Source organism: Alligator mississippiensis, chromosome 3 (assembly GCF_030867095.1).
Source record: "Alligator mississippiensis isolate rAllMis1 chromosome 3, rAllMis1, whole genome shotgun sequence".
Classification (NCBI taxonomy): Eukaryota; Metazoa; Chordata; order Crocodylia; family Alligatoridae; genus Alligator; species Alligator mississippiensis.
In genome coordinates this window covers 118,903,371-118,923,013 of record NC_081826.1, presented here as the reverse complement: position 1 = coordinate 118,923,013, position 19,643 = coordinate 118,903,371, and the positions used below count along the sequence as shown (strand labels likewise).

The 19,643-nt window shown below is 42.8% G+C and overlaps 1 pseudogene; it reads right to left on the bottom strand.

Moving 5' to 3' along the window:
* Nucleotides 1-1,852: 1,852 nt before the first annotated feature.
* On the bottom strand, nt 1,853-9,302 carry LOC102574558 (heterochromatin-associated protein MENT-like; annotated as a pseudogene).
* Between the last annotated feature and the right edge of the window lie 10,341 nt (nt 9,303-19,643).

The following is a 19,643-nucleotide window of genomic DNA, read 5'->3' as shown; positions in this document are numbered from 1 at the left end:
AAATTTTATTTTTCTGCTTTGTTAAAACTAATATTAAGGAAATGGTACAAATCACAGCCAGCAAGTTATTACATTAATAAAATAAAAGTTTTGAAAACTGCAGTTTTTAGAGCACATGACTAAGTCCTACCACCAGATAGTAAGTATTCTGGTGATCATTTTCATATCACTTGGGCTAAGCAGAACTGTTAGCCATTCTAACATGCAAAAATTATCAAAAGATTATCATCAAGAACAAAACTGAATATAAGCAAAGTGGCAGCTTATTGTATCTATATAAAAATAGCAGCAACTTATGAGTGACAAAAAATTAACTGCACCTTAGGGAAGGGTGATCTGTTCCCTAGTTTCACAAACCAGACTGCTTTAATGAGGCAGGTGGTCAGACTAGCCCTGCCAGACTAGACCTTTAAGCCCTGCTTCTCTTTGACTCACCACCAGTGTAATCAGAAGACATGGGCAAAACTTTAGGGCTTGATCCAACCTTTTCTTTGACATCTGTGAAATTACATGGGGTTCTTAAGATGATGAAGGATGGTCTCAATAAACAGAGTTGTTCAGTTCAGAGAACTTTTAGAGACAACTGATTTCACAGTTTGCAAAGAGAAAATTTAGAAGAAGAAAAGTAATCCTTTTGTAACTTCCACATTTATCACATATCAGTTAAGAATATCTTGCAAGGACTCTTGGGTTTGTCCTGATGAATATGCACATGCAGGGGCATGCGCTTTCCTCAAGACAAGTAACAGTGGCACATATTTGTATGGCTGGCTGCTATTTGTCCCCAGGTATGCCCCTGCATTCTCACTCCAGCACGTGGCAAGGTGACGCAGGTGGTGTAGGGAAGGCTGGGCCCAGCACATGCCAGCCCCAGCAGCTTTACCTGGGGTCCTGGGCAGCTAGAATATGGCTCTGGCCAGCCAGGCTCCCTTTGTGGCAGTGCAGGCTGCTGCTACATGCACTATGCCACTTTTTTCAGCAGCGGGTTTTTTTTGACAGTGGGATCCTCCGGTGTCAATCCCCCCTGCCACCCACCCTGTGCTGCAAATTAGCAGCATGGAGAATAGGTTTACATGCATCACATGCAGTTTGTGGTACCTCAAACTGCTTTGAGGTGCCACAAACCTCATGTGCACACTTTTCAGGAAGCGCCCTCTGTGTTCTGTGTGATAAGATTTCCTATGGCAAAACCACACTGCCATGAAGTCAAAAACATCTGGCTCCATGTCAGCTTCCTTGTAAGCATTTTTATTCCTGTTTTACTAACTCTTTCAGTACTTATGAATACACATGGTACATGCAGCAAACCTCCAAGGGGTCCAGTGTTTATTTTTCAGGCAAGAGGACATAATCCCAAAGTACGTGCTGACTATATATTGTGGTTAAAGTTATATTAAAACCTGTTAAAGCAACAAGCTGCGCACTTGACGTACAATATGCAATCACCCTCTATTTAGAGGCACTAGGAGAGCTAATTTCAAGTGCTAGATGCAGGTTAAATTTTGTGTCCCTTCAGTATAGTTGCAGCCATTAAGACCTTTATTAAGATAACTTAGCATGATTGGCTTAGAGTGATCACATCTTGGCTCCAAGCATGGGAGTGAGATTATGACCTGGGAGCTCACCAATTTCTAACCGACTGTATGAACAGGTGAGCAGAGAAGGACCAAGATGTGATTTCTTTCCCAAACACTGGCCAGGAGAGTTGGCCTGATGCAAGGCCAGAGTATACTGCACTCTTCCAGAAGGTATGGTAGGAGGTCTCCTCAGAACAACAGAGGAGCTCAGGAGGAATTGTTCCTCAGCAGTGGGCGCTTGGACAGGTCTATGAGTAAGATTATAATTAAGGCAATAGTTGGGTAGCCAGGTATTTTCCAGCTGCAAAGTGAACTTCTGATGCTATTTGTTAGCACAAAGCTATTTGTTAGCCTTCTAGGGGGAGCAGAATTTTCCAAAGAAGAGGTTGCTTTTGGTTTTGTTATGCCTGATGAAGAAGGGGAAAGGGTGATCTGTCATAACTTGTATAGGCATAGATGGTGCTACAAACCCAGGAATAACTGCAGATCCATGTGATGCTACAGTGCCTTCTTCATTTATCTCAACTACAGATTGGTGAATAACCTTAGATAAAAATAGATTTTTTCTTTCTGACCTTCTTCTGAAATCTGCTTCACTCTGGCTAAAGGCATCTGACATCCTCATATTCCTCAAAATATCACCGAGATCATAGTTCTTGTCCAACTTGATCTTGGACAGATACATATCTATTTGCTCTGTCATCATCTTGTCTAGGCTGGTCCATTCACCTAATTTCTCATATGTCAATTCCCTTTCTAGCTACATTTAGTCAAAAAAAGAAAAAAGTGAATTAGATAACTAGACTCAGACTTGTCATAAAAAGCATAAGATATACCACAGCTACCACCCACAATCAGAAAAGTGCTACAAACGCATTATTACCCCCACAAACTACTCAGTGATGTTTGCTCCCAATTAGTTCAATAACAGGTAAGGTTACATTGGACCTTGCAGAGCTGGATTGATAGAGCAATTCCTTATCTGCTGTTATTTCAACAGATAATGGGACATTCTTTTTTTCTGCACAAGATTACCTCCTATTAATATAATAAACAAGAAATATGAATGGAGGGGGACACACCTCTGAGTACATTTCAAAGCAATGTATCCTTTTGCTGCAAACTTTGCCTTTCCTCCCCTTTTTGGTTCATCTTTTTCTTTGCATTACAACTGCAATTACATCAAGATGTCTTTTGGATGCAAGAAAAGTTTCTATCTGTTCTGGAAAATACTTTTTACTCTTGGGCACTGTATAAATAACAATATGTAATACCTTGTGATATCACTTAGGTTGTTCCATTACTAACTAAAATTACATATCTCAGCTTAATATCCCTTTTATAAAGATACCCATAACCACACATCCTGATGTAGAGGAGACTGCTAAGCTAAGACAGAGTATTTCCTACCATGAATAAATCCTGGCTTCTACCTTAATATATCTATGGTCTTACTAGTTCCAAGCCAGTGGTATTGTCACTGATGTCATCTGGTAGCAAGATGAACATGATGAGTTCCTTTTTTTATGTATGGGAGCTCAATGATTTTGAAATTCATTTCTTCCTTTAAGAATACCTGAAATAAATCTCTCATAAACATCATCTGTACCGGTTTAGTCCTGGTCTGTGAAAGATGCATATTACTGTTACTTTCCTTGAAATGTATGTGTTATCAGTAAAAATGACTAATTTCAGGTAAGCTAAGAGCAAAAGTTTAAAAGATTTTAAGTATCAAATTTGATTGCCTGCTTTTTTCAGGGTTATTTTTTTGACTAATATTTGTCCTGTTTCCACCCCCTCTCCTTGCCCCCTAGGATCCATTTTTCTTGTGACTTGGACTGACCTCCATTTCCTCCTCAGTGGGTGTGTCTACACTTTCATTAATGCACTGCAGTTACTGTGCATTAAGTTTAGTACTTGGATAATCAAGTACTAAATCAATACACAGTAACTGGTGCTATTAGCAGTAGTGCCAGCTCATGGGTTTTTACAGACACTAACTGCACAGTAGCCTAATACTACTGCTTAGTAATATATTAGCACAGGTTTTGCCCAGCACACTACTGCCCAGTGTTATTAGGTTACTGTGCAGCTAGCATCTTGCATAGATGCACCCAGTATATCATATACAGCTGAAGAAGATTTAGCTAGGGGAATTTCTAGGTATGGAGTGGGTGTGGACTACAGCTTTCTGACAGTTCAGATGGCGGGGAACTCCTATGGACAAGGAAACAAAGGTTGTTGGGGAGGGGTAAGTGGGAGAGGTCATTTTTGATTCCCTAGCAGAGAGGGCCATTTTGGCTTTGGCTGATTCTCCTGTAGCTTATCAGCAGCAACTAAGTGGACTCCACATGTATTGATGATGCCTTATCAGTAACAACTCAGTGTTTGAAATATTGTATGAACAGAGGAAAATCACTTAGTTCCAAGTACAAAGCAGTGCTGGGCAAAGGGTACAATGAAATGTTGGGTTTGCAGGGGTTTCATGAAGTTCTTCACTATTCCCTTCCTTTGTATGTAAAGGAACCCAAAAACTTAAAATAGTAAAATCCAAAGCAGTAAACAGCAAACGTTATACCAAACAATCCTTTTTGTAGGATTCTCATGCAAGCTTTCAAATCCTAGAATGGTTCAAATTTCTATCATCTATCCATCCACTTGGCTCTGCACATTGCACCCATCTCTGCTGAACTGAAGATCCTACTTTTACCCTATTTCAAGTACCATTTTGAAACCCTCCTAAGTCAATACCTCCTTGTACAACAGTTTCTCCATGCACCAGTTAGTGCAAATAAATAAACAATAAATATAATCAAGTATTGTTGTTATGTGCTGAAGATATCTCTCTGTGCCCCTGACTAGCTTCTTAGAACAAGGAAAAGGGGGAAAGCCCCGTAAAAATCCAAAACCCAGAGCCTGCTGCGAGAGGACACAGCATAATGTTTAGGCTAGGAAATGACCCTGCAGGTGGAAAATAATTTTCCAAAGTGAATATGCAGGTACTTAGAAGAGCCAAAATATTGTTGTCAAAAGTGGCCCAGACACTGAGAAGCCCAAGAATCTTTGTCAATGTTAAAAAAATAAATAGCACTTTACTTTAAACTAGGCCCTTTCCCCACAATGAGCCCTGTATATGCCCAGAAGTGGCAATGCATTACTTCAGTTTGTTTCTGCAATATCTGTAAAGATTGGGTGCTTTAATGGGGCTTTTTTGGGACTTTTATCTAATATCAGATTAAATCAGCTTTAGCTAAAAGCACTAAAAAGTCTGGCTGAAGTGATCAATCTATACAGATGCTGTAGAGCCTGGTTGAAGTAACACGTTGCTTTTTTTGGTAAAGTGTGGTTTGTTTGTTTTTTAAACATCAGCCTTGACTGTCACTAAAGTTTAGGCACCCAAGGGTTGGCTTAAATATCTGTCCCTAAGTACCTAATGGGTCACTTTTGCATTTTAGACTTGTGTCACTTAGGTACTCTTGAAAATAATAACCACAGTCAAATGAACTGTTTAATCTTTCCAGAAAGAGAGCTTAGCATGTTTGTAAAAATTTTCTAGTATTCTGGCAGCTAGCCAACACCACCTAAAGTTAACCCAGTTATTAAACCTTTGCTTAGTCAATGGTTGATGGAGTAGAAATAACGTTGTCACTATAATTTACTTTAGATAACGTGTCTAGTTACCAGAGTGTAGTGAAAGACTACTATGCTCTTGCTGTTCATTAACAAGGACACTGGAACATACCTTGCTTATCCTGAAGGGTTTCTGAGCTATGTCTTTGTTAAACTTCGTTTTCCACTTTGCTTTTAAGTGAATGGCATTTATCAGGGCGAATACAGTGCTGAAAGTGAGGTCTGTTAATAATCAGAACTGTTGCCACATGCACTAGCAAAACAATTTCTTTTCAACTTAATAAAAAAAAGTGTTCAATTTACACAGAGCAAATTATTCTTCATAATACACTCTGTTAGCAGTATTCAGTTTATAGTTTTTGTTGGATTTGTTGATTGCAGTTATCAGTGCTCTGAACCCAGCATGGACTTCTTCAGCTTCACTCGGCTCAGGTTCCTTCAAAAGGGAGACTGTTAACTTGGAATTCAGACTTTTATTAGAAAATTTTATACCCTACATAGCTCCTTATAACTTGTACACGCACACAAAATATATACTTCATATATTTCTAAGCTATATAATGTATATTCATGTATATATGTATGGCAGGATTTGATGTTTTATTGGTACACTTTGAAAAACATCAATTCCATCTCACCCCCACAGACCAATGAAAAAATATTTCCACCATCAATAATCAAAAAGAGAGAGGAAGAACAAAAGGGAGCCACATGCCACAGCATAGAGATCTGGTTTCTTTAAAGAGGAAAGCAGCAGGCAGCCTAATGACTCTCAGTTAAGCAGTTAGTTAGCTGCTTGTTCACAGGTGCCATGAACGGGGTTGGTGGGAGATAATAGGCTACTTAAATCTTAAACCTACCCAAAGGGTTTATGGATCATTCAAACCAGGCTAGAAGCCATTGCTGTGGACAAAGGAAGTTCTTGCTGCCTGAGTGGGACAACTCAGCTGCAGAGAACTGGGGAGAGATTATAAAAAGAGGTAAAGCAGCAGTGAGACTAGTATGTGGAAAGAAAGAATCCAATTAAGAAGGGTACGTGTTCTGTTGTTTTCTTGACCTTTGTGTTGGTGTGTTGTGTTTTTTGCGTGTGCATGTGAGTGCTATCCTAGAGGTAGAAGGTGTTTGTGTTCGTTAACTTAATTTAAATGGATGAAAATAAAAATACATGCTTGGAACTAAAATAAATAAATTAAAAAAATCAATATTTATGCCATTGAAATTGTTAAAAAAATAAATATCAAATTCTGCCAAGTCTACTTGTATAGCAGAGAGAATTAATATAGGGTGGTGGTAAGTTCCTTCCTTTCCTGTTTGTTGAGTAGCATTTGCATCACAGTGAGCATAGTTAAGTTAATTGTTTTCATTGTCTAGTGAGACCAGTCATTTTTCCCTTTACTACAAAAATCTTTACAGCTCAGCTGCGAAGCAGCTACAGCAGGGGTGTCCAACCTTTTTGAATGTGGGGCCGGATCACAAACGTTTTATCACCCTGTGGGCCAGCAAGCCATATTCAAAGATGTCACAGGAAGTGATATCATATCAGGAAGTGATGTCACGTGACCTTTGACATCAATGAAGTTGCAGGGGTTGACATGGTGCTGGTTGACATGGCATGCATTTCCGGGTTGACCTGGTGCTGAAGGAGCCGCTTGGCTACAACCAGGTTGACCTGGTGCTGGAGAAGCCGTGGGGCCTGGGGTTAACCTGGGGCCCACCTGGCCTGCTGGTGCCATGCCTGGGTTGACATGGTGCTGCAGGACCCGCCTGGGCAGAATCGGGTCGGCATTGGCCAGGAAAAGCAGCATGCAGCTGAAGCCGGCTTCCCATGTGCTGCTGGGGATGGGAGGAAGCCGGCCAGGTCTGCATCGGCCAGCAGAAGCGGTGGTGGAGCCGTGTGCCACTCAGGACTGACCGGTGCAGGCTCGTCCCTGAGCAGCACACAGCTCCGCCGCCTCTTCTGGCTGGTGCAGACCTGGCTGGCCTCCTCCCGTCCCCAGCAGCACATGAGAAGCAGCCCCCTCGGGGCCTCATGCGCGGGTGGCTGGGTGCCACAGGGCCCGGGGGGAGACTGGCCGGGGGAGCAGGCGCTGCCTTGCTGTGGGGCAGGGCAGCGGGACTGGCTTGAAGCGGGCGGGTGAGGAGGCAGGCATGGGCCGACAGTGCCAGCGGCCGCTGCTTGGCCTCCTGCGTGGGGCCGCTCCCCCAGGCCCCACGGGGGTGAGCAGCTCCCCTCCCCTTGCTGCTGGCTGGGGCCCTTGGGCCGGCCCTGACCGCCTTGCCGTGGCCCCACCACTGCAGCTCTGAGCTCCACGCCACCGTTGCGCTCCGTACTCTGCACCACCGCTGCTGGCTCCACACTCTGCGCCGCCACCAGCTCCACGCCGCCAGATAAAGCAGCCTGCTGCTGCGGGCCAGATAAAATGGCTTGGCGAGCCGCATGGCAGCCCGCGGGCTGTATGTTGGACAAGCCTGAGCTACAACATCAGTAAGCTCGGGGCCTGGAGTCTGAAGTGTGTCTGAGCCAGTTTTTCAATTGGAGAAAGACCATGAATACAGGGATCATAGCTCTAGGAGTGGAGATCACCTTCTCTAATGAATATCCTGTGTCGGGGCTTCCCTCAGAAGATAGTACTAGGTTCCACTACCAGGGGACTGTGAAATATGGAGCAGGATAGGAGAATTAGAAGGAGGAAATGAAAAACTTAATTTCCTTAATAAAATTCTGCAGGCCTGTGTTGACAGACCAGGCTTAATCTTGGAACTCGCCTGTTGAGGAAGTTCAGGAGCTAGCCTTACATTTCCTAAAACATCCTTAAGATGAACAACTCTATCTTTCCATTGACTGACCCTCCCAAAGCCAGAGGACAGGAAAAGCAGAGTTTTTGTTGCAATAATTATTGGAGGAATAGATAACTGTCAACTGTTATTCTAGCTAGTGAGGTCAGGACCAATAGTGAGCCTAAAGACTGTCTGCTTGCTTAACTGTACATCTTCCTGCTTTTGAAGATTTCAGTGTCTGAGTTCTTTGGACAAGAAAATAGCTAGGCAAGTCATCTTCTGTCTCTTTCTCCCCCTTGCCCCCCTTTTATTTTGGGGGTGGGGGTGGGGAGAAGGAGAGAAATGTAGAAACGAAACAAACAAACAGTAGCTGGATACAAATACATGCTAGGGTTCAACTCCTTATCAATATAGAAGATTTTATTTCCTTGAGATCTTGTGTTCCACTTTCCTTTTCTTGGGTCTCCCATGAGAAGATCTGGCTGCTTCAGACATGCCATCAGTTTCTGTAGCTTTATTAAAATGAAGAACCTGCAAGACAAGTTTACAAAGATGGTAAATCTAGGTACACAAACTTTAAAAAAAGGCAAATGCACACTATATCAGTTTCCGTTGACAGTTATCAATGTCTAGTGCTTTATTGTAATAAATCGGTAATGTTGATTGTGCTTTAACTTGCTTATGAAAGGAATATTTAGAATTCTATTTATTTAAGATTTTTCAACTTGGATTTCACAACTGAGAAAATACCATTTGCTAAGACCCCCACAGCAGTGACTAAATGACAGATTAGTCACTAGTCATTAATTTTTTTTAACTAATTCACAAATAACTTACACTTAAGGTGAACCTACGGCTAGGTATATGACATTTTCTTTCATGCCATAGAACTATTTTTATTAGGTTTTGTTTTTTTTTTTTTTAAGTATTATTGGAATAATTGCTGTGCTTCATGCTGTACAAAATCATAAAAATATAGTGTTTACCCCATCACCTTACCACCTAAATTAGAAAGACAGTATCTTTGGCTACATAGTATATACTGAATTAAGTTATGAAAGTGTAATTATAAAATTAGAAAATGCCATATTTACTCAATTTCAAGATGTATAAAAAGGGCCTTCATCCTGAAATCAAGTATGAGGCACTGGGGGACAGGAGGCTGCTGCAGCTCTGGCTCTGACCTGGGGTCAAGACAGGTGATTTTAGCCCCTCCCCCCCCATCTCTTCCCTGCCTGTCTCTTTCCCTGTCCCTTTCACTTACCTCTGTTCCCCGGCTGACAGGCTGCATCCCTGCTCCAGCCTGGGACACGGCATGCCCCCAGACTGGTTCAGTAGCAGTGGTGGCAGCATCTGCTGAGACTGTTAGGAGCCTGGGGAGATGGGGGTGGGGAGTAAGAGGGAAGTGGGCCAAGACTGAGGGGCAAAGGTGAGAGGGGGACAGGCACAAGGGGGCAGGCAGTGGCGGGGGACAGGGGACAAGTCTGCTTGTCCCCCAACCTGTCTCCCCCATTACTTGGCCCACAGTGTCTCCCCTACTGCCTTCCCCCCTCTGTCTTTCCAGTGCCTCCCTATCACTGCTTTCCCCACTAACGGTGGTAGGTAACAAATTTTAAGGTCTTCCAACATTAAGATTTTGTAGAGAGACAATTATAACAATGATCAATGTTCTCTGTATAGAATCTGTTTTTGGAGGGTTGTCTTAAATTCAAGGTCGTCTTGGATTTGGATAAATATGGTCATAATGATGAGCAATTTAAGGTCAAGGCACACTTCCATGTTTGACCACTGGGATGCTGCATCTCTTATACATCTCCACTATTTTTATGAATAACAGTGTAAGCAAACAAACTATGTGAAATCTATGAACTGAAAGGGATATTTAGGACTTCAGTTGTAAAAATTAGTGGACAGTTTGTGGAGGACCGTGGAAGAATGAGGCCATGATGCCAATATAGGCATGTATTTATGCATAGAATAGTGATAGTGACATCGGAGAAGCATGTTTTGAAACTAGTTCTATGCAGAATGATTATTATTTAAATGGAAAAATAAATATGCCAACTAGCCATTGGTGGGCACTGTTTACTGCAGCTATTGCATGAGTAGAGAGGTATTTAGCTGTGCTAGTCCAAAGCCAGACAGCAGAAGGTACCGTAGAATTTGACTTTGGAAACTAACTAGCTTAGAAAGACTTTTGTAAGTGACAGCATGTGCTATGAAATCAGTGTCAGCTGCTATGAATTGACTGAAGGAAAGCAGAGTTCCTCACTTTTACTGAAGATCCCAGTGATCTCTTCATACATATGCTAAACTCTAGATGTATCCTCAGATGAATTGACAGCATTTGACTGAATAACCATTGCCTACAAAAGCTTGTCTCTCTGAACGGTTAGTTTCTAAGGTGCCACCCTGCTTTGCCTTTTGCTGTCACATGGCAGATCATTTACTTTGCTCTTGGGGAGGTACAAGACCAAGTTACCTCTAGGATCCAGCAGAGGTGTGGAGAGATCATTGCATAAATGAGAAACCCTTTATTTTTCCTTTTGCTTTGCACTGCTCAAAAAGTAGTTAAATGAAGTATAGAAAAGACCTCTGTCCAGGGAAAGTAACATAGCATCAGGAGAAGTTCCTGGGAACTCTAACTTTCCCAGGTTCAGTATGCTCTGAACAAGTCCCTTTTAACCCATGTAAGCCCCATTCATGGAAACAGAAGCTGCTTATACTTGTTGCATGCACCCTGCGACTCCATCTCTGGACAGAATCTGGCCCAGAATACAGACAGCTGCACAGCACAGTGTGCCAAGAGGTTATTGTCACTTTGGAAAAAGGTATTTTTTATGAAGTATGAAAAGTTTCCAGTTAGTTTTTACTCTCAATAGTCTACCTGCATCCTGTTTAATACTTAGTTTGCTGTAGCATGTATAGGAACCAGCTATAATGCGTACTGTGGATAATGATAACCAAATTTCCAAACCTACCTTAGTCATCTGGGTTGCAGTGTTACCTCTTGCACCAAGGTAGGTCATGGCCAGAGCAGTGGAAATGCTCCAAGGGGAAAAGAAAATGTTTGCCCCTTTAGAAATCTCATTCAGCTTCTTGAAAAGGTCAAGGGCAAAGCTGACATTTGATGTGGGGAGAGTGGCAACAATGGACTCAATCTCTTCTGTCCTTCACTGTAAAGAGCTGCAGGCAGAACACCTGCTGTGGGGTGGCATGTATTGGGTCCCATATGATTTATTAATATTTATGTAACATGCAAAAAACTGTGTAGATATGATATAAAACAAATACTGTATATTTTGTGTAAAGAGACATACTGACAGAATTCTTTGTGTTTTCCCTAAGTGTTTCTACTAGCTGATTTTAGCTCACTTCTTTCATTTTAAACAACTTGCATTACTTTAAATAAAGATGTTCTAATAGATGAGATGAAAATTTAGGTGGTTTGAAGAAACCCCTTGCTTTTTGTTTCCTGGAGTAGTTAACTTTGACTATTGATTCTAAGAGGGCTCTTGAATTTGCTGGTTTAACTCTTATTTTCCTCTTTGGGCCTCCCATCTTCCTTTCTACCCTGATAACCAACTTTTTAGATGGGTATTTTTAACCAACTAATGCCTCCAGCTTTATATAGATCTTGTGGTCAAATGGTTCCTCTTTTACCCAACTATGATTTAGTTTTGTTTTTCCTGCTGATTTCACATTGTAGAACCCTGTGAATTCTTGACCTTTTTCTCTGAGTCTATGAAGCTTTGATTTAATTCATGAAAATGGCAGTCTTTACAAGAGGCAGTGAGGGGGGAAGAAGAAAGCCCACCCATAATAGCCTGGTAGTTTGGGTGCTCTTCTGGCAGGTGGGAGATTTAGGTATGTATTTCCTCAGATGGAGAAACTCAAGTCTCCAATGTTTTGAGGGACTACTGTAACAGGTGAATATGGAGACAAATAGGTGGCAGAAGTACTACTACCTCCCTCTTTCCTTTGGGGCAGAGCCAATTGCACTGCTTGTGTTCTGAGAAGGCCCAGTGGATCAGATTCTGTATGCAACACAGGGGGGAGCATTTACATGTGCCCTTCACTGCAGAGTTGACTAGCTCTACAGTAAAGTATCATTGTCTACACTTGTGGCTTTATAAGCTGCAGTTAGCTAATTAATGCTGCTATAGGCTAGTATTGCCTGACACAAGTGTGCTGCAATGCACATGTGCCCCAGCCAGCTCTGTCACTGTCTACAAGGGTGTTACAGTGTGAGGGCTGAGGGATTGACAGAAGTTTCTGAATTTGTGGCATGATTGGCCACTTTTAAAACACTCTGCAGCCATGCCCTTCTATTGGGGAATAGCTGCGAGCACTTTCTGGAGGCTGATTGCACAAAAAATGTCACTTTTGTTACTGCCCTTTGTGAATTTATCCCTAAATAAATACTAGAATTTATATTGTAATACCTGCACTGAGACTATAGTAAGGGTACCTTGCTCTTAACAGAGGCCATTTGATTTCAAAGGCCTCTTCTGACACCAAAACATATCATATGCCAGGTAGAGTCCTGTTCAAGGAGTGAGTTACTCTTTTGTTTCAATAAGGAGGTCAGAGTTTGGAGTGGATTTGGAATGAAATCCTGGTGTTAGATTTAAAGACCAAATTCCTATTGACATTAATGAAACCAAGTCTTTGCCCTGGTCTCTAACTTCTTGCATCTTCTTTGTATCATGACAAAATACTTTTTCTTAAAAGACCTGGAAAACTTAGCTAGGCAGCAATGATTCTAGACTTATTTTGAATGTATTTGACTGATAGGCTGTACGGCAAATTGATTGATCCCCTAGTTGCACCCATTTTAGTCTCCAGGACACTAACCCGTGCTGTGTCGTCTCATAGGAAAATGCCATCTGCAGAGATTTATATGATAATGCTAATTTATCCTATTTAGGACTTTAACAAGTAAAATGTCACCTGCTCAAGAAAGTTCTTTCTCCCTTAAATTTGCATGTATCAGCATCTTTTTTAGCCACATACTTTCTAAGAACCAAACTCCAAGCATACCTTCTGAGGAAAAACTAGCAGTCTCTGGTTTAATGCAGGCAATGACACTTGTTTGCCTTTATCTTGCAGGGCCTTAAAAAAAAAAAATTCCATCAAAGCTAATTAGATCTATTGAAATACTTACACTACCTTGAGATCCTGCCTCAAAGAAGAATTCACTTGTCTTCTGTCAGGTTCTGTGCCTATTTGTTAGGTAATCCATAATTTAGAAATATAAATAGTTTGCACCTCCCTTTCTAACCACCCTTTGTTTTCCCACATACCCTTGGTCCTCCTCCCCATCATTTGCCAAAATTTTATGTTGTAATATTTGTCTGGATTGTTGATGTGCTCTTTGCTTTCTGGGTTGCCATCTTAGAGACTGAGAAAATGAATTTAAACACAAATATTATTGGGTTTGTACTTGCAAGGACAGTAAAATTAAGTGATTCACTCTTAGGACTGATGTTCAGGCTGTCCATTACAGCTTTTCTTTACTGCCAATGACAAACTAATTCAAATTAAATGGAATGAATATTTAAGTTTATAGCAGGCAAAAGAAACTGATGTCTTTCCTGTGACAGGAAAAGTATCAGTGATCCAAGGCAGCTGGGAAAATGAAAGAATTAAAAGCATTACATAAGGCAGTGAAGAAATCATAGAAGATAGACAAGCTTAAGTTTTGGAAAGAAGAGGAGCAATAATTAAGATAAACAGTATAGTTAAAATCCTTTTGAGTTGTATGGAAACAGTCAGGCAATGATATAAGCAGTTAGTAGTTTTACAGTTGCTCAAGCAGGTTAGAATAGGGTCCCACTTAGGCATTTAATAGATGGAATAGGATCAGGACCAATTGTTTTCCAGATCTTGAAAGAAGGAAATCTTATTAATGTGAGAAATTATAGTGAGACAAGTTTATTGTCAATACTGGCAAAAACTGTATTGAAAGTAACTGTCAACAGATCACGGCTCCAAATTAGGCTGAAATTTCATTGATCAGGTACTTAGGCTGAGATGCTTGATAGACAGATGAAACCAAGAATGGGGAATAAACATGTTAATTGTTTTAATTGATTTTTATAAAGGCATTTGATTGTGGATTTCTTGGGTTTTTTTTTTTTTTTTAAGAGAAGCATTACAGAACATCACAAACTGTATTGTTACATTATCAGGACATGGCAGCCAAACCTGATGACAAAAGTAAAGATTTAAAACTGGAATCGCACAGGCTTGTGGGGGTTGGGGTGGGAAATGAAATTGTGTACGGAAGTCAGAGACTAAGATCCAGGGTTTGGAACCCAGGATCTTGGGTCAAGAGCAGAAATGTCCAAAACTAGGATTCCTGGCACTTCGCAGGCTTTTCAACAAAACTTGTCTCGGACCATTTCCAAAGGTGGGCTTAATTATGGACCCTGCTGTCTCACTCGGGTAACCAGGGTGCCTGTTATGGCTCCTGACCAGCATTCCTGATAAGATAATGTCATTTTAAAAGCTATATACAAAGACTCTCTCGGTTCTATATAAATTGTTGGAAAACAAAACAGTGGGTTTAAACCAAAGTTTGGCATAAGACAGAGGGGCATGGAATCACCATGGCTTTTTATCATGTTCTTAAATTGGACTTTTAGAATGTTAGATGATTTGGAGGGCATAACAATAAATTATATGGAATAAGCTCCTAAAAATAAAGTGGTAAACATCACACAACTGGTAAAATGTTGAATTAAGTAGGTTACTCTTGGCTAGCTCTTTTTTGTTCATTAGAAATATTGATGTAGTCAATCTGGTCTTTCAATAAAAACCAAGTGGATGAAGTGGTTATTCCTAGGAAAAGGAACAACAGATAACAAGTTGAAATGCAGAAGCAGTGAAGTCCTACATCCTTCTGTGTGCACAAGACACTGGATCAGCACTTCCTGATCTACTGCACTATTGGCTCTTCTCCAAGGCTAGCAGAGGTTGGCCTAAGGGACAAGAAAATGAAGAAAAAATACTTAAAGTATTTGGAAACTCGAGATCATCAAGAATGAGTATAAAATGAGATGTGTGTTAGCATCAAATGCTAGAGTGCAACTCATGACATTATGGACTGATAGAAACACTACTTGTAATAAAGTGAGGATTTTTTCAGTGATATCTTTTACTGGATCAGCTATATAGTTGAGAGAGCTGTTGGATTAGCTTTTGGGCATCAAGTCTAAGCTGACGCCTGATGCCCAAAATCTTTTCCAACTATAAATAACTAAAAATCCTAACCTCTTCTTCTGTTTCCTGGACTATCATAGCAATGTCACTGTAGCCCTGCTTTTGGTAACTAAGCATAAATTCAAACCATGACGATAGCAATATGTCCTACCTAAGATGTTCTCCAGCACACCTCATTCCTGATCACATACTCCAAAAGTAAAAATTGGCTAGCGTGGTCTCATGAAGGTGTTTTCTCGTAAGCTCTTCTTAAGTCTCTGGTGTACTTGATAGTGCCCGCTAAGGAGGATCCTAAAATGGCCTAAACAGTGCATTCCCAGGCTTGAGGAGTAGGAGCAGATGCATGTATTCAAGAACTTCCCAGCTGGAACATGCTGCTGCTGCTGCTACTGCTGCTACAGTGCAGACATCTCTCAACAATACTTCATGGAGGGGAAGCGGCCTCCTGAAATGGGAGGGTGGAGATCTGAAGAATGGAGGCAGTTCAGATCATACCTGACAGCTTTTGAAGGGCTCTCAAGTGGAATGACTCTAAGACAAATTAAAAGTTTTAAAAAAGAGCAGGATGAATAATTAAAGTACTGGATTGGATACAATTGAAGAGTTTAAAGGGTGGAAATGCTGTCAAAGACAAATGACATCATGTCAAAGAACATCTTGCAAACATGACCACAGTGAGTTCAGCTTAAGAGACCAACCACTGACTAGCTGATTGGACTTCTTGCACAAGGACATGATCGAGCTGGGCTTAAGTGCTAGACCAGGAACAGATAACAGTGCTGTACTGCTCCAAGTGTCTGCAAAGATGCTTTAGGGTGAAAGAAGTAGAATGTCAGATCAGACCTGTTAAATCTAAGAGTCTCCAGCAGTGAGCAGTACCAGAACCTTAAATGAATTATGTGGGATTTTTATAATGGGCTTGCAGAAGAATGTTTTCCTATGGTCCAACATTCCCATGTTGGGGTTTTTTTTCTCTAAATCAAAGCAATCTGTGGTCCCTGTCTCCTTCTGAAGAATGATAATAGCAGTCTCTCATCCACCACCCTTTTTGTTTTAATGCTGAGCTGGAAAATGCGTGCTAATGCACGAAATGCTCCAAGCTTATTGCACTACCCTTTGAAATAGACTTTAAGTCATCTTATTCATGCAGGAAAAAAGGCAGATTAGAATGTATAATGCACGTGAAGCCAAGAAATGGCAGACAAATGATTTTGAAATGTGCAACTTTTATGGCAGAGCATTTAGGATGCCTGCCCTTTTTAAGAGGTAAGGTGTCCTGTGAAACCACCAGCAGATGTGGGCTAATTGCGAATCGGCTGACCCAGGGAGCCTGCAGATGAGGCTAGGCCTGATGGAGAGTCATCTGACTCAGAAGGAGGGCTGGGCTGAGAGCAGGTGTAAGCCCAGGCTCTGAGACAAATCCAGTAGTAACATCTTGGAGCCTGCTGAAAGGGCACCACTTCAGCAGGATAGTGGCAGCTCTGGAAAGTTGACATGAAAGATAATACCTAAAGCAGTTTGGAGACTTGGAGTAAGAACTAAGAAGCTAGAGGAGGTTCCTGGGGACCCAGTGAGGGTTTGAATGAGCTGAAAGATTGGAGCTGAATGTATGGGACCTGAAGAAGGGTCCAGAGCCAAGAAAGAGGGACCAAATGTAGAGGACCCATTGAAAGGTCTGAGTGACCCCAGAGGGAGGGGCTGGATATAGGGGACCTACTGAGGGCTTCAGGAGATCCAAGGGACCTAGAGAATGGCTGAGTAGGGGAGACTTGATGAGGTGTCCAGGAGCCTAGAGAGATGCTGAATATGTGCAGACCAAATGAGGAGTCTGGAGCCCAGATTGGGGCTGAAGGTGACCCCAGAGAGACATGGGGCTGAGCTGGGCCCAGGGGGCCCAGAGGGGGAGGAAGCCAGGGCCAGGCCAGGAAGCCTGAAGGTCTGTAGTCCAAGAGGGACAATGAATGGTGCTGGAAGCCCATGAACCAGGACTGATGTGTAACATCAGGATTGCCCAGGGCTGGATGGCTTGGACCTTGGTCCTGAGGGTGCACTTCTAAGTCTTACTGTTAGGGCTGGTTAGCATGGTGGGGTTGTCTATAGGAGGGCACCCTTTCAGAAATGCCATGCATGGGCCACCCCAGTGAAAGGCAAGTGCAGAGTACCTTAAAGCCTCAGCTCCCACTACCTTGTGGGTTAGTCTTTCCCCTCCCCAGGGTAAGGGACCACACCCTAACAGAAAAGTAAGGGGAAAAGAGTGAGACCATGTGGGTCCAGAGGCCCTGACAGGCCAGGAAAGAGTGGGACCACGCAAGTTCAGAGAGGGGCCGAGGAGTGGGATTGGAGGATCCAAGGGTCTAGAGAGTGAAAGGATCAGTGGATCCATGAGTAGAGTGCCTGAGGAAAGCTGGGACCCAGGAATAGCCTTGATGGGCAAAGCACCCAGGGTGTGGGTAGAGAGAGGATGGGTAATTGGATCAGGTGGAGGCAGAGAGAGGAGCAGGGATCCAAGGCCATATCTGGGAACAGCCATGAGGAGTGAAGTATGTAGGTATGGGCAGCAAGAGCCAGCTCGAGCAAAAAGGGACAGTGGGATAAGAGGGGCCAGGAAAGAGTGAGATTGCAAGGGGCCAGGGAACTAGAGAGCTGCTGGGGAAAACTGGGGGACCAGAAGGCTTGAGGAAGAGAACACAGGGGGCCTGGCACTCCAGAGAGGGATTGCAGAGAGACTGAGCGGCCTAGCAGCCCAGGGCAGTGTTGTACAAGAGACTGAGGGGCCGGATGGGAGGCCAAAGGGTCTGGCAACCCAGACTGGAGTTGAGCAAAGCCAGGGGCAGGGGGAGGGGGTCTGAGGCCCAGAGAAGGGCTGTGTTCAGTAAGAGGAAAACATCCACGAGGATGATACCTGTGAGGCTTGGGGCGCAGTGTAAGGATGGAATGGAGCCATGAAACAGCTCATGAAGTCTTGACCACAAACCTTTATTATGATAAGACCAGAGCAGTCTCCCTCATTATTTATAACAATTAACATCAAGGCGTGGTGGGTGAGAGCAGGACAGATTGCCCATAGAGCAGGGTACAGAACTCTTTTTGGCCTCCCAGGGCTTTACAGCCACCCCTGGAGATAGTGCCCTGTGACACGATGCTACATACGCTAGCCTTGTATTTTGAAAATCTAAGCCTGTCAGCTGTATGAAAGAGTAGTTTTCCTGAGGGTGCCTCTGTCTTTATAGACATACAGCAGAATAGGGACCACTGTGAATTCCATTTAGCATACAGTTTTATCATGGCATACTGAACCAGATCATATTTAAGAGGGAGTGTGTTTGGTTTTGTCTATTTTATGACATTTCACACTTGCTATTTGCCGACTGGGATCCTAAACGAAGCCTGGCAGATATGTGCATGTTTACTCACCAAGGAGAAAAAGATAAGAACAGGTGTGTGGCCCACTCTAGGAAACTGAGCTTCTCAGAAGTCTGAGCTTCTGAAGTGCATGCTGACAGATGGTGATATTTTGAACATATATCTGCAGGTTACTTGGTGTCCCTGCTGTTTATAATCTCCTTCAAATTCTTTGAATTCATAGCATCTCCCAAAGCTACAAAACGGCCCAGAAACCTGTTTTAAGTGTTTAACTCCCGGCTCAAATGATATGTTTCAGTCCAGCCATATTTGTGAAGATGAGGGTTCTAAATAGACATAGCACTAGACCCAGGGTGATAAATTCATGAGGCCCTGTGGGCCAGATGCATGGCACAGGGCTAGTACATGGACTGGATCAGGCCCACAGACCTCCCTTACCCCTTCATGCTGGATCCACAGCACATGGCATCTATTCCCACTGTCCCAAGACATGCATTCCACACAGCACCTGCTCCAGCTGGTCTGAGAGCTGCACTGCAGCATGGGACCTGGAGCAGTTGGAGTGGGCACAGCGTGCAGCGTGTATTCCATACTGGTCAAGACATGTGGTGCAGATCCTGGAGTGGTCGGAATAGGTACTGCAGGCAGCGCAGTCCAGTCAGGGTGGGTGTCACATGCAGTAAGGGTCCCAAACTGGCCAGGAGAAGATGCCATATGTGACAAGTGGTGCTTGGCCTGGCCAGACTGCCACATGCAGCATCCATTGCCACACATGTTGCCTCCCCACCTGGTCCAGGACAATGGTGCACTCTGGAATGAGTGGCATGTGCACAGGACTAGTCAGAAGAGGTGCCATGTGTGGTACGCATTCTGTGCCCTGCCCAGCATGTGTTCCACATGGCACCCAGGGGCAGCACTAGGAGCTTAGTGATGGGGCTCTGTGGTCTGCATTCAGCCCATGAGCCATATCTTTGACATCTGTGATAGAAAATTATAGGCAAATTCTCCAATACTTTGCTCTAAAACATGCTGTTGATTGAATGTTAAATTATTATAGATGGCATTTTC